The following is a 14,825-nucleotide window of genomic DNA, read 5'->3' on the forward strand; positions in this document are numbered from 1 at the left end:
CTAGGCCCATGAGCCACAACTACTGAGCCTGCGCGTCTGGAGCCTGTGCTCCGCAACAAGAGAGGCCACGATAGTGAGAGGCCCACGCACCGCGATGAAGAGTGGCCTCCGCTTGCCGCAGCTAGAGGAAGCCCTCACACAGAAACGAAGACCCAACACAGCCAAATAAATAAATAATAATTAAAAAAAAAAAAAGAGTCATGTACCACAATGTTCATTCAGCACTATTTACAATAGCCAGGACATGGAAGCAACCTAAGTGTCCATCGACAGATGAATAGATAAAGAAGATGAGGCACATATATCCAATGGAATATTATTCAGCCATAAAAAGAAACGAATTGAGTTATTTGTAGTGAGGGGGATGGCCCTAGAGTCTGTCATACAGAGTGAAGTAAGTCAGAAAGAGAAAAACAAATACCTTATGCTAACACATATATATGGAATCTAAAAAAAAAGATGGTTCTGAAGAACCTAGGGGCAGGACAGGAATAAAGACACAGACGTAGAGAATGGACCTGAGGACACGGGGGTTGGGGTAAGGGTAAACTGGGACAAAGTGAGAGAGTAACATTGACATATATACAGTACCAAAATGTGAAATAGATAGCTAGTGGGAAGCAGCTGCATCGCACAGGGAGATCAGCTCCGTGCTTTGTGACCACCTAGAGGGGTGGGTTAGGGAAGGTAGAAGGGAGATGCAAGAGGGAGGGGATATGGGGATATATGTATGCATATAGCTGATTCACTTTGTTATACAGCAGAAACGAACACAACATTGTAAAGCAATTATACTCCAATAAAGACGCTAAAAAAATTATTTTTAATTAAAAAAAATAATTAAAAAAATATTTTAAATACCTTCTTTAAAAAAAAATCCTGATTCGACCTGATTCACCTGCTTTAGGACCTTGGGCAGGTGCATTACACTTCCTGGGTCTCAATGTTCTCATTAGCAAAATGGGCATAATTATAATGCCTTCCTCATAAGGTATGTGTGCGGCTCAAATGAACACATAGGGAGTCTGTATAAGCGTTAGCAATTAAATGCTCAGCTCAGAAGCGACTCGGCTCACAATACTTACCTCGTGGATTGAATGACCGTGTAATTTATTGTCCAAACTGGGACAGTAATGAGAGTTAATTACGGCAGGAAACAGGCCTAATAGGGAATCATTCCAGAAAAGCCTGGGAGGTGTGTGGTCACCTTCCTCACGGGGACATTGTAAGGATGCAAATGGGAAACATTGATCCCTTCCTGGAACTAGCTGTAGGAGCACATCCGCTGTCCCCTGCTCCCTTGTCTGCACGGGGCTTGAGGCTGCAATCACTCCCCCTCTCTCCTGCAAGATCGTCCCTCCCTCTCCTGGGTCATTTCCACCAGCACCAAACATGCGTAAGAGCTCCATCTCTAAAAAGAAAAAAACCAGAAACTTCCCAGGCCCCTCCCCCTCTGGCTAGTACCACATCTCTCTGCTCCCTCTTGGGCTTCCTCTCACTCAGTGACAACCAAAGTCCCCGCTCCCCCTGCCCCATGACCCCCAGGCCCCACTGACTGCTGTACCCCATCTTCCACTGCCCTCCACACGGCCGACTCCGCTCCAGCACACAGGCCTTCCACTGTTCCTCTGTCATGCCAAGCTCTTCCCCACCTCAGAGCCTTCCCATTGGCTGTTCCCTCTGCCTGGAACACTTTTCCCTAGGTCTTCGCATGGCTCATTGCCTTGCTTCACTCGAATCTCAGCTCTAGCCCCTTCCCTGCCTAGTTCTTCAGAATACTTCTACATCCTGAAATTAGGTCATGCATTAATTAATTGGGTTGGGTTGGATTTTTTGGTCCCTGTCTGAAAGGTGAGTTTCAGAGTCAGGGACTTGTTTGCTCACCGCTGTTTCCTATGAACCCAGAACAGGGCCAGGCACGTGGCCGGGGCTCGATCAATACCTCCTGAATGAATGAAATGGGAAGTAGCAGCGTGGCTGTAATGATGCGTGGTGTACACTGCCGTTGTCAGCAGCCGTGTCTGGAATGAACTGACCACTATCCCAGCACATTGGGATGTTTTCAGAGCTGATTCCTTACAGCCCGCCCCGTGCCTTTTGACAGGCTTTATGTTCAGGAGGGCGGGTGCTTTCCACCTGGGAGGTGCCTCAGCCCGCAGCTTTCCAGATGGACTCGTGGCATTTCCTGGGCACCAAGCTCCTCTGATGTGATTACCACCAGCAGGAGCGGCCACGAGGACCGAGAGCCCAGCCCATCGTTCAAGGCTGCGAGCGGGGCTCTCCATTGCCGGCTCCTGGTCACACACGGTCCCCTCCAGCTTCAACTGAGCGTTAATTACACAGCCAGACTGGCCTGGGCAGAAAAGCCCAAGGCAAACTCCAGTCCAGAGGACACCGGCTGGTCTAAAAGTGGGGTAGACAAGGGCAAAGGGAAACCCCGGCCGGGGTCAGCGCCGTCTTGGCCAGGCTGATTCAAGGCTCTCTGGACCCACTCTAGGCTCCAGGGTTGGGGGTGGCAGAAGCTGAGATCTTGGTCTGTCTTTCTGCAGCTGAGAAAGGCCGAGTCCTGGCAGGCAGGGTCACTGCCGGACGGGTTAGGAAGACGCTCACTTCCCTGGAGACCTCCAGTTGCCTGGGTCCGCCGCTCCCCGGCCCCTCACCATCGAGGGCTGTGCTGGAACGGAGCTGGTTCTACTTTCTCCCCTCCCCCATCACAACGGCTCCCCTTGCCACCCAGCCCCTCCCATTTGGGGCCTCTAAAGCCCCCCTTTGTTACAAAGCTTCAGGAACAAAGCTGGATTGAAATGCCAGCTCTGCCTCTTTCCGGTTCTGTAACTTCAAACAGGCCTTTTAACCCAGGGGTCGGCAAACATTTTCTGTTCAGGACTGGAGAGGAAATATTTTAGCCTTTGGGGGCCACACGGTCTGTTACTGCTACTCAACTCCACCTTGCAGCGTGAAAGAAGGCAGCCACAGACGGTACACGAAAGAACAGGCGTGGCTGTATGCCAATAAAACTTTATTCACACAGACAAGAAGTGGGCCAGATTTGGCCTCTAAGCCATCGTTTACTAATCCCTGAATTAACCTTCCCGAGACTCAGTTTCCTCCTCTGTAAAATGGGGATAATGATACCAAAATAGGATCACTGAGAGTTGATACGGATGAAAGTATTAAAACTGCACGATAAATGTTCTCATTTGGTTTCATTTTGGTGGGGATTTGGTGGCAAATCCCCACCCTGCCCCCCAGCCCAGAGCAGCCGCCCCTGGGTGCATCGGTGAACACCACAGGTGAGCACATCACCGTGACCTCTCGTCTGGGAGTCTGCAAACCTCGGACTGCTTGTGTTATTATTTATCAGCGCGGCTATTATGCAGCTTCTCTCCGCACAGAGCGGTGCGCTGGGGATGGCCTGAAAGGCATGCTGGCCTTTCCAATGAGGCGGGATTGTATTAGCTCCTGATTACACCGTGCAGAACACAATAGAGGCGCCGGGCCTGGAAAGCAGCCCCCTGCCTTTGCCTCATCTGGGCTGCTTTGTGCTTGATTTCCTTCTCCGCGGCCCCATTTCCCTTTTTCTATTTTCTTTATTTTTCTCATGCTCGCCCCTGCTAATCTGCTTAACAACTTGCCTCGCTCCGGCCCGCCTCCCCCCTCCGCGCCCCTCCCCAGCCCCCCCAAGCCTTGCCCACTCTTTCTGAGCGCCTCTCCTCGTCCTTAATAGCACCTAGCACCGCTGTTCCTGCATTTAATAAAAGCTGCCGACAGGGAAATCTGGGCTAACTGAATTACTTCCTCATTAAAGAGGCGGGCAGATTCCCGGCCGCTCAGTGCTCTGCAGCCCCCCTGCCCCCATCCTTCCTGCTGGGCCCCTCCCAGCTGGCTGCAATTAGGTGAAGATGCTTTGGGCTCCAGTGGGGGCCTGGGTCCAACAGGGGGCTGGGAGGGGCTGGGGGCTTCTCTCCAGGGTAGTTCCCAGCTCTCCTTACTTTCCTACCTTCTTAGATGTTCGGTTCCCCCGCCAAGGAGCTCCAGGCCAGCTGGGAGGATGAGAGAAGGGAGGTGACTTGCCCATGGTCACCCAGGCCTCCGCCTCCTCCTGTTCCCAAAGGGCTGTTTGCTTTGGCGTGGGCAGGTGAGCTGGTGATGCCCAAGGCCTGCCTTTGGCGTCAGAGGAGTCTTGTTTCCTGGCAAGGCTGTGAGGACATTGTCCCCAGCCGGCTGGATTCCCCCAAGAAAAAGAAAAGAGGAACCAGATTCCAGGTGTCCACCCCACCCCCTCCTGCCCACCTCTCAGAGGCCCTGCCTCTGTCTGACTAGCACCCCCCGGGCTCCCTGTGCCTGTGTTTTCTCGGGCTTCCCCCCTAGCTCTTCTGTGGCTGATCGGGGTGTCCCGCCGGTACCCCACGCCTCCATCCCCCCCTCCCAGCAGTAAGCATCTCGTCTGCCGTGCCCTCACCTGCTATTCCTGCCTAGAGCTCCTGCATGTTGGGCCCACTCCATGCCTGGCAGCTAGTAAGTGCTTTGCAGCTGCAGGGAGCAGGGAGACCAGAAACAGTTATTTTAAAAGCTGGCTGCATTAGGAGCCTTTTACTCCCAGGCGGTGGAAGATTTACTCCTTCTTTTGTTTGGGAAAAACTCTTTAATGGGCCTTTTGGCCCCTGGGTACGAGTACGTGGGAGAAGATTGAGACAAAAAAACATTGACTTGCTTTGCTTCTTCGTAAAGTAAAGGAAGTTTTGGTTCTCTACTAAGCAGCCCAGGAATGGGAGGTGGTGACTGGGAGGGAGTCTAGCTGGGAGGAAGGTGAACGAGGGAGAACCCGAAGGCAGACTGGCTGCAGCCTAAGGGGCCTGGATGCTGGGGATGGACACAACCCTGGAAGAAATATCTTAGACCACAAACTCCCACCTTGCCTATGGAGTCACGGGAGAGGCTGGCCAGGGCCAGGGCGTTCTACATCATTGCAATCCACAGCTTACGTCTTGGGATAAAGATGCTGCAAGAAACCCCTACCCAGGCTAGGGTTTCCTAAGCAAATGCCACTTGGGAACAAGACATTTTTGGTTCCCCAGGCTGTCCGGTACGGTGGTTCAGGACTGCAGGCTCGGCAATCCAGTGCCTGATGCTATTTGATGATACTGTAGCAGTTTGAATTCTTGGACTGATGTTCTCCTCCCATTGTCATGTGTAAAGGCTTTCAGCAGCTGTTTAGGATGGACTGGTGGGAGATTTTGTCTGAGGAATCCCACGCCTAGGACTTGCAGATGATTCTAGCCCCTACTGTTATGGTTACACATTTAGGGTCAGGTTCACCCTGAAAGTTGGTACTTTCAGAAGTGGCGGGTGTGGGGGGGGTCTCTCTCTGGGACACCTGTTGGGACCTATTGGTCTAAGTGCTGCCCCTCCTCTGGCCGGCCAAGTGTTGGGGGCTCAGGGCTGCCCCCAAATATGCCACAAGGGCATATCGATAATTTTGAACTGAAGTTGTTCGAGAAGCAGCCATTACAGCTCTGAACCTCCTTTGTCCCCTTGAAAGCAGGAAATTCTCTCATGTGAAAGGTGTTCTCCCTGAATCTGAAGGTAGAAAAATACCGTTATGGTCAGAGGTGGGGAATTCGGAGCCGAGAAGCCTATGCAAACAAACCTTGTTACTTTTATTTATTACCCCAAGCCCAAACTCTGCTTAGATTCTTCACCCATTAAGCTCCAAAGCCAGTTTCTCTGTCCTGTCAATTCCTCCCAAATGTATTGTTTCTTTACCTAGAAAGTATAAAAGCTTCCTCCTCTGCCACTTCTTAGGTCCTATTTTCTATGAGACCTTCATGTGCACAAATGAAAATTTGTTTCTTTTTCTGCTGTTAATCTGTCTTGTGTCAATTACATGATTAGTCCAGCCAGAAGAACTCAAGAGGAGGGGAGCGGACATGTCCCCCTTCGGGACATAAAGTAGCCAGCTTTCTGGGGTCTCTGGGGTCAGCACAATGCCTGTGAAGGGGTTCAGGACATGCCACCCCAAAATATTGTCAAGTGTCGCCCCACTTGGTCATATTGGTTATTTTGAGCTGAAGACGCTTGAGAAAGAGCAGATGCAGGCAGGGCTCTCTGACCTCTTTCCTCCCACCTAAAAGCAGGTCATAACCTTTCCCGTGAGAAAAACACCCTCCCTGCACCAGGATGAGAACATTCTTATCACCAGACACTGGGAGTCAGTGCCGAAATGGACCCTCAAACAAGCCTACTAAAATAACCGTGATCATCCATTAGTTTCCCCTGTATATTTCCCAGTCCCCCTCCCACAAACCCAAGCCCCTTTGTCTTTTTACATTCCCACAATTTATTGTTCTTTGTTTTAAAAAGGTATATAAGCTTTAGGACCTAATTGCTTCTTTGGGTCTTATTTCCCTTATGAAGACTCCTGTGTGCATGTAAAAATACTAAATAAAACGTGTGCGCTTTTCTTCCTTTAATGTATCTTATGTTAGTTGAATTCTTGAGCCCAGTCACAGAATCTAAGAGGGTTGAAGGAAGTTTTTCCTCCCCAACGCTGGGCTTCCCCTAGCCCTCCTTGCCCACAGACCCTCTGCTAGTTCTGATGTCAGCACGCCCGACGTCTGTTGGGAGTTTGGGCAATTGTAGCCCTTAGACACGTGGTCAGGGATGCCTCCTCTCTTTCACACTGGGCTGCAGAACAGACAGTGAGGCCAAAGCTGGCTTGAATTTTGTTTTGTCTTTTATCCATGGGCTTGTGTCTCCAGCTCCAGGTTGGCTCATCTAAAGTGGAAACGCTGGACTTCCCTGATGGTCCAGTGGTTAAGACTCTGCACTTCCAATGCCGGGGATGCGGGTTCGATCCCTGGTTGGGGAACTAAGATCCCACATGCTGCGTGACACAGCCAGAAAAATAAAAATAAAAACAAAGGAGACTGACCGAGCTGGAGGGCCGCAGACAAAGCAGCTCACAGCCTTTAAAAAAAATAAAAATAATAATAAAAAAATAAAGTGGAAAAGCTGCTCTAGCTCCAACTCTGGGCTTGAGAAATATCTTGCTTTTGTTAGAGGGATATAAAAGCACAACAAAGTCACAGAAATCTATACATGGCTCTGCTCCCCTCTGTTCCCTGAGGGTGGGTTTCCTCACACGGAGACCCTGAGACAGGGACTTGGGTGCGGGCAGCTTATTCAGAGGGTGGTCCCAAGAAGCATAAGTCAGTGGGTGGAGAATTTGAGGCAGGCAGGAGAGAAAAATCCATGTTGGGGTGGGGGAACCACTGCGGGCACCCATGCAGATTAATTTTGTATCAACTTGACTGACCCATGGGGTGCCCCCCGGACATTTGCTTAAACATTATTCTGGGCTTGTCGGGGTGGGTATTTTGGGATGCGATTAACATTTAAATCATAGACTGAGTAAAGCAGATGGCCCTTCCTGATGTGGGTGGGCCTCATCCCATCCCTTGGGGGACTAAACAGAAGAAAAGGGCTGAGTAAGAGGGAACTCCTCCTGTCTGTGTGCCTGTAGCTGCGACATTGGTCTTTTCCTGCTTCCAACTGAAATATTGGCTGTTCCTGGATCTCAAGCCTGGTGGCTTTCAGACTGGAACTACTCCACTGGCTCTCATAGGTCTTCCTCTAGCCAATTTCAGACCCTGGAAATTGGCATCCTCCATTGTCATGTGAGCCTATTCCTTACAATCAATCTCTCTCTTTCTCTCTCTCTCTCTCTCTCTCTATATATCTAGCTAGCTAGCTAGATATATAGATATATACATTCTATTGGTTCTGTTTGGAGTACCCTGACTAATACAGCAACCAACTCTCAGTCCCCCTGGGGACCTGCTGAGGAACCATGAAGAGGGTGCTTTGGGATTATCCACCCCCCCCACACGCCCCAAGGGATCGGGAAGCCCAAGGATAGTCCTCTGACTCTTGTCCTGCATTGGTTGAGGGTCACTCTTGGGGCAGTAAATCCCCTGACACTTCTAGGCTGCCCTGTACCCAAGTTGCATGTTTTGTACAAGATCCCCAGGCATTAGAGAAAGATCTCAAAGTAGAAAAGCAGAGAGCCACAGAGCTGAGGTCGGAAGCCAAAGCCTAAACAGGAGCTGCCTACCGTGCCTTTGGGTGAACTTCAAGGTGGGCTGGGAGGTAATGGGATGGAATATGAAGAGCCCTTGCTGTAAATCCCTAACATCACTGAAGCTGATGCCACAGAGGGATTTAAATAAACCTGGTGATACTAGCAGAAGCACGAATGAGCTGGAAAAGCATATTCTCTTGCTTTGCTTCTCCAGATATTCCTACCATAATATCTTAACAAAGAGCCTATACGCCTGCAGGATAAATTGAGACCCACAGTTCTGGGTTTTTTAATGGGATTGTCTGTCCAAGAGGCAGAGACATGATGAGTTTAGGAAAATTCGGGATGTATACAATGAAGAGTTTATAGCCATAATATATAAAGACTGGCCATAGTCAATAAGAAAAGCTGATCTCACAAGCTGATAAAGAAAATAGTCAAATTATACAAACAAGAGTTCAGCAAAAACAGCATGCGCATTGCCAATAAATATCTGAAACTATTTCAAGCTCACTCATAATCAAAATAATTTAAAACCAGGTATGAATTTTTTTCCTCATCAGATTGGCAAAAAGTTTATAAGTTTGTTACTAGACAGAATGGGTGAGAGTATGGAAGGCCATCTGCTCTTTTTGGAAGGCGGTTTGACAATATGTATTACAAATAAACAGTGAGGTTACCCTTGACCTAGCAGTTCCACTTGTAGGAATATCACCAGACGTGCACAAAGATGTCATATACAAAGAAATTCATTTCATAACTGTAACAAAATTTGAACCAATCTAAACATCTATAGGGATGTGGTAAATTACAGCACATCCATGCCCTGACTGTACAGCTATTAAAAACAAACAAGATAGACTTATCAGAGGTCCATTAAGTAATAGAAGCAGGTCTCAGAGTAATATTTCATTGTTATTCTGTTTTTGCAAAACAAAGAATTCTATATTTGTGTGTGTATGCCTTGAAAAACATCTGGAAAGGCACACATCTAATTGTTCACAATAATTCCCTCTAGGGAATGAAATCAGAGTGGGGACAAGCAGAGGAAGGGGTCGAGGTAGGTGGTACAGTAAAGTAGAATTTTTAACTTTATATATTCTTATATTGTTTGTTACCTAATGAGCATGTGTTATTTATGCGATTTGATGAAAACAGATAAAATCTAAAACGTTGGAATAAGTAGAATTTAAGAGAATCCTAGCAACTCTCAGTGCCTAAATTTGATTTTTGGCTCATCATAGAACAATTCCAGGCTCATTTCATAAATGGAATCTTGGGCATCAGAGATACAGTATCTTCTAGGGCCCAGCCTGGCTTCCCTCAAGCTGATCTCTGGAATGGCTTTAATGTATTGATGAAGGAGATATATGTATCAGTCAGCTACTGCTGCATACCAAGCATCCCAAATACTAGTGGCTTACAACAACAACCATTTATTATTTCTCATGAGTCTATAGGTCGACTGGGCTGGGCTCAGCTGATCTCAGCTGATCTCAGCTGGGCCTGCTCATGTATCTGTGACCTGGATTGGCTGGTGGCTGGCTGGTCCAGAATGGCCTGGGCTGTGACAACTTGGCTTTCCTTCATATACCTCTCACACCCTTCCAGCAAGGTAGCCCGGGTGTGTTCTCATGACGGAAGCACAGGTGCATGGTGGAAATGCATAAGCACTTCAAATCAAGTTTGCTACTGTCTCTACTGTCCCATTGGCCAAGGCGGGTCACACGATCAACGTGAGACTCTTAGGGAGTGTGGGAGGTCACTGCCAAAGTGCCTGGACACAGGGAGGCCATTCACAGGGCCATTGACACAATCAATCTACCACAGAGACCAGCTCAGGACCTTCAGAGGTCAGAGATGATTGGAGGCCCCTCCCTCCCATGACCTTGGAAGCCTGGCTGTGGGGAGTCCAAGTTCTGAGTAAGTTACTGGTGATTGCAGCCTCCTCTGCAGTGGGGCTCAGCCTGGGGATAAAGAAAGCCAGTCTTTCTGCTGCAGGAATGGCAACTACGGGTAATAAAGCAGCAGGGGAAGCATCTCGTCCGTGATTTGTTGGAGGTGAGTCGTTGGTGATTAGCCACCTTCCAGCCTCACCTGGGGCCCCAAGGTGAGCCTCAGTATGAAAGAATCAGGGGAGTAGAGAGGAGTTAAAACACCTGGAACAACCCCAAAAGGTCTGAGTGTTGCATGGTGAATTTGTCCTAGGTGTTCATCAAACAGCCGCCATCTGGCCTCCCCACTTTCTGTCTCTTGCATCCCCCGACCCCGGCCTGGTGGGGGCATTAAACCTGGAATTGATTGTGTGGAAACTTCCTTTTTAAAAAATGTTCACTCCAGGCGGCTCTAAGGCTACTTCCTGCTCAGAGGGAGGGAAGCGAGTTTGTCCTGAGCGCCCCTGGTTTCTTGGTCCCATTGCCGCCTCCTCCCGGGCCGCTGGCCTCTGGCCCTGACCGTGAACCTTCTCAACTCGCTCTCACTCAGGCTGCTCCCTCCGTGGTCTGCGGGAACTCCGTGCAGACTCTGCCGGTTCTGCTTTCAGGAAATATTGCCGCTCACCTCGCCTTCGTCCTGCCCCTCATCGCCACTCGGCGACCGAGGCTGGGGCGGGTTCTCAGCCATCTGTTACCTGCCTGTGCTGGTGGAGGCTGATAGGCTCCCACCGGGGGGTGGGCTGGGGCTGGGGAGATGGCGCCCTCATTCGATAAGCTGCAAGTATTAGGAGCTGGCGGTGTGCATAGAAGGGCAGAAATGGAAAAAGCAGAGGAAGGGTACCACAGGGGCTGGGGGACACTGCCACCCCCTCCAGACTCGGAATAGTGAGACGGATGCACTTAGAAGCTGGAGTCTCATACTCCACTGGTGGAAGTTGGTAGAATCGGGCTAGAGGGCAATTTGAAATCGGGTTTAAAAAACTGACATGCGCATGCACTCTGAACCAGGAGTCCACTTCTAGAAATTTTCCTAATGAGTGTGTACAGAGATGTGCGTGTGAAGAGGTTTATCAGAGCATCATTTATAGCAAACAGGTCACTGGAAAGCAACCACACAGGAGGTGAGTTGGGCAACCCATGGTATATCCATATGATGAAATACCATGCAGCTGTTTAAATGCAGTGGTAGAAAAATACTGATACACTAAAAAGCCCAGGAATTATCAAGAGATCATTTCCAATATGTTGGTGTGTATAGTTCTGGGCATTTTTATACACACACATTTTTTACCTAAATGAATAGGCTACTTTGTTGCCGTGTTTCATTCCCCTTCCCCAAAAGTTCTAGCGAAGTTTCGGTTACAAAAGAACTAAAGGGGATCGAGAGTAGGGGCTGAGGGAGAGGTGAACCCCACGGGTCCCTCAAGGATCCACACTGTCACACAAACCTCTAATAAATGATGTTTATCACGAGATCCCCTTAGAGCTGAGTGTCATTTAGGAAGGCAGTCGAATATGTAAAATAATTAAAAAAAAATTTTTTTTCCACTCAAAATAGCCACCAAAAAGTTTTGATAGTTAGGGGATGGGGACCCGTTATTTAAAATTTAAGTGTGTGGAAAAGCTCATCTGTTGCTGCTGAATGAATCCGTGGGATACCTGTGTGTAATCAGGGTCTCTCACTTTCCTCTAAGAATTTTTTTTGACCTCCATCCCTGGCCATAAGCACCATTAGGGAAATCCCCAAATATTGACCACCTGCTGGGAATCCCAAATGCTTAGAAGGGAAGGCCTAAAGGCAACAGGAGTTTAGAGATCTTCCAGGGAAGCTTCTGCCTTGGCAACTGTGGGTTCGGTGATAAACAAGAGGTCTGAGATGGATGAATGAATGAGAACACAAGCTCCGCATTCAGGTGTGGGTGAGGTCGGGGTGGGCTGCAGTGATGCCCAAGGGCCTTCTGGAAGGCACGGCTGGACCTGAAGGTGGAGGGAGGTTTCAGCAGGCAGGTGGAGAAGATCGTCAGGATCAAAATCAACAGGGTAAGCAGGTGAGACTCAGAGAGGTATTGTGACGTATGCCCGTCACGCGGTTTCATAGGGAACCTTGAACTTGCATGATGCTCTGGCTTCTGAAGGACAACGTGTGCCGCCCGCGGCTCCTGAGCATGTGGGAAGGACCCAGCCTGGCGAGGAGGGGCGGGAGACGGCCCCTCAGCTCCACCCGACGGAGTGTCGCGAACATGGTTTTCACGTGCAGGATGCTGCAGAGGCCAGCCCTGCACCCTGTTCAGCTCATTTGCATGTGTAAATGTATGTGTATATATTGCTTATTAGCGTCAGTAGAATTTGCATGTTAAGTGGATTGGTTCGATGGGCATGTTTTTAAGAGCCCTGGACTTGAAAGGAATATTCCAACTTCAATGTTGCTGCGCCTCCTGCAATAAACCATGGGTTCTTTCCCAGGGGCTGATGAGAGGTGGGTACGTTCAGTGTGGAGGGAGGAAAGGAACACTGAACCAGGTGTCTGGGCATCCGGGTCCACTCCCAGCTTGGCCAGAAGTGACCGGTGACCTCGGGCACGCGGCAGCGTCCCCGTGCCTCGGTCTCCTTTTCCGGAAGACCATCTTGCGGATGGAAGGGTCACCATCTCGCGGATGGAAGGGTCACCATCTTCCCCGCGTGCCTCGCGGGCTGACTTAGAATCACAGGGAGGGGAGTCAGCACAGAGAGCAGGACAATGTAAGACTCTGCAGCCGTCAGCGTCGTCGTCATCCCTGCAACCCAAACACCGGCCGTTTGCTCCTTCTGCCATCCGTGTTTGTACGTGATATTTGTCTCCACACCTCCACCCAGACAAGGAACCCGGCATGTCTTTAAGTCCCACCTACTTCCCACACAACTCTAATGAGCAATCCAAACTTCTCTGCAGAGGGGAGATGGAGAGTTACATTGAAGACCCCACAACTACAAAAAAAAAAATCCACATTAGACATTTCTAGTCTCCAAATCCCATCTCCTAGGTCCTTCTCTATGTTCAACACCCATCCCCCACTGTCTCCAGCCTCAAGGTGTCCCCGATTTCCTCTGGAAACTTCCATTTTTTCACGTCTTCCATATGGAATGATCATCTCTGCTCCAGCATGTCTTCCCACATTTGCTTTCCCCAATCCATCAGGGTGTCAGCCAAACAAAAGGTCCTCTCCTGAAGATCTCCCCATCCTGGGGAGGTAGTTGGGACTGCCCATCACAACTTGCCCACCGTCTCAATGCTAAGATGTCACTTCAGCGTTCGGGGGTTGGCTTCTTCCCCAACCTGTGTACTCAGCTCATCCAGTGCCTTACTTATCCACCACTGATTTGATGACCAGACGTCTGACTTCCCAAACTCTCCCCATAGTTACCACGGAGACCCCCTACAGGAATGACAGACAGGGAGCTTTAATCACCAGTGCTTTTCTGGGTCCAGCTGCATCATCAGGGAACAAGAAATGGCAGCACCAGAAGTAACCAGGAGGTGGGAGAGGGCAAGGAGAGTCAGGGGACAGTTAGCTTTGCTGCTGATATGCCTGAAGAGTGTAAAAAAGTGGGGAGTAAAGACAGATCTCCCATGCTGAAGAATTCCAAATCATTTATGTAGCCACTCTATCCCTAAGGGGAAGAGAGTAACTCCCCACTCCTGAAGAGGGCTGTGCGTGGTGACTTTCTTCCAAAGAGGACCACAGGGAAAGGGAGAAAGAAGAGTAACTTTACAATGGAGAAACCCAACAGCACCACCTGTATGTACCCTTGATGTGATATGATGAACATGGCACTTTACCCCGTGGTCTTCCTCCCCAAAACATATTACCCCAGTCTAATCAGGAGAAAAACACCAGGCAAATCCCAATGAGGAATGTTCTACAAAATAACTGACCAGCTCTCTTCGAAACTGTCCAGTTTACCAAAAGCAAGACCACTCCGAATTACAACCAAAAGGAGCCCAAGGAGACATGACACTGAATGTAATGTGGGATCCTGGGACAGAAAAGGGTACATTAGGGGGAAACTCAGGAAATCTGAATAACGTATGGACTTTAGTTAACAATAATGTAGTAGTACTGGTTCATTCATTGTGACAAATGTACCATAGTCCTGTGAGATGTTAATCGTAGGGGAAACTGAATGTGGTAGAAGGGAACTCTGCTATCATTGCAATAATTCTGTAAACCTAAAACTGTTCTAAAATAAGAGGTTTTAGGGGGAAACCAAAGTTTAGGTCTTGGCAAATGATCAAAATTTGTTACCATATTCATCTTTGAAACCAAACTAAGTGACTGTTTGTTTTAGGTTCCACGCACCATCATTGCTTATTGATGTGGGTATCACCAGGTTGTCAAATGCTAAACAGCACCTGGGAGAAGCCTGGCAGCAAATCCATGTGGCCCATAAGAACAGGCCGGTGAAATGCGATTTGTAAGAAAACATTAGTTAGATGCCCTACAGAGTGCTTGCTTCGTACCTTCACATGCTTGATAATGGCTGAAAACACACTTCCTGGCATCTTGGCTCCTCCAGGAGTGTGTGGCCCTAGGCAATTGACTAAACTCCACTAAGCTTCAGTACCTGCATCTATCAAACAAGCACAGGAGAGTGTAGTCCCGATAGGTAGTACAGCATATTAAGTACACGATGAATTTTACTCTATTTATAAAGTTGATTACCTGATTCTGGGGTCACAAGAATGTAAGCTCTCATTAGCCCCAGTGTGGATCTTGTCTGTCTTGAATCCCTGCTGTACCCCCGAGGCCCAGAAGAGTATCTGATACATA

Source organism: Balaenoptera physalus, assembly GCF_965194825.1.
Source record: "Balaenoptera physalus genome assembly, chromosome: 20".
Taxonomy (NCBI): Eukaryota; Metazoa; Chordata; class Mammalia; order Artiodactyla; family Balaenopteridae; genus Balaenoptera; species Balaenoptera physalus.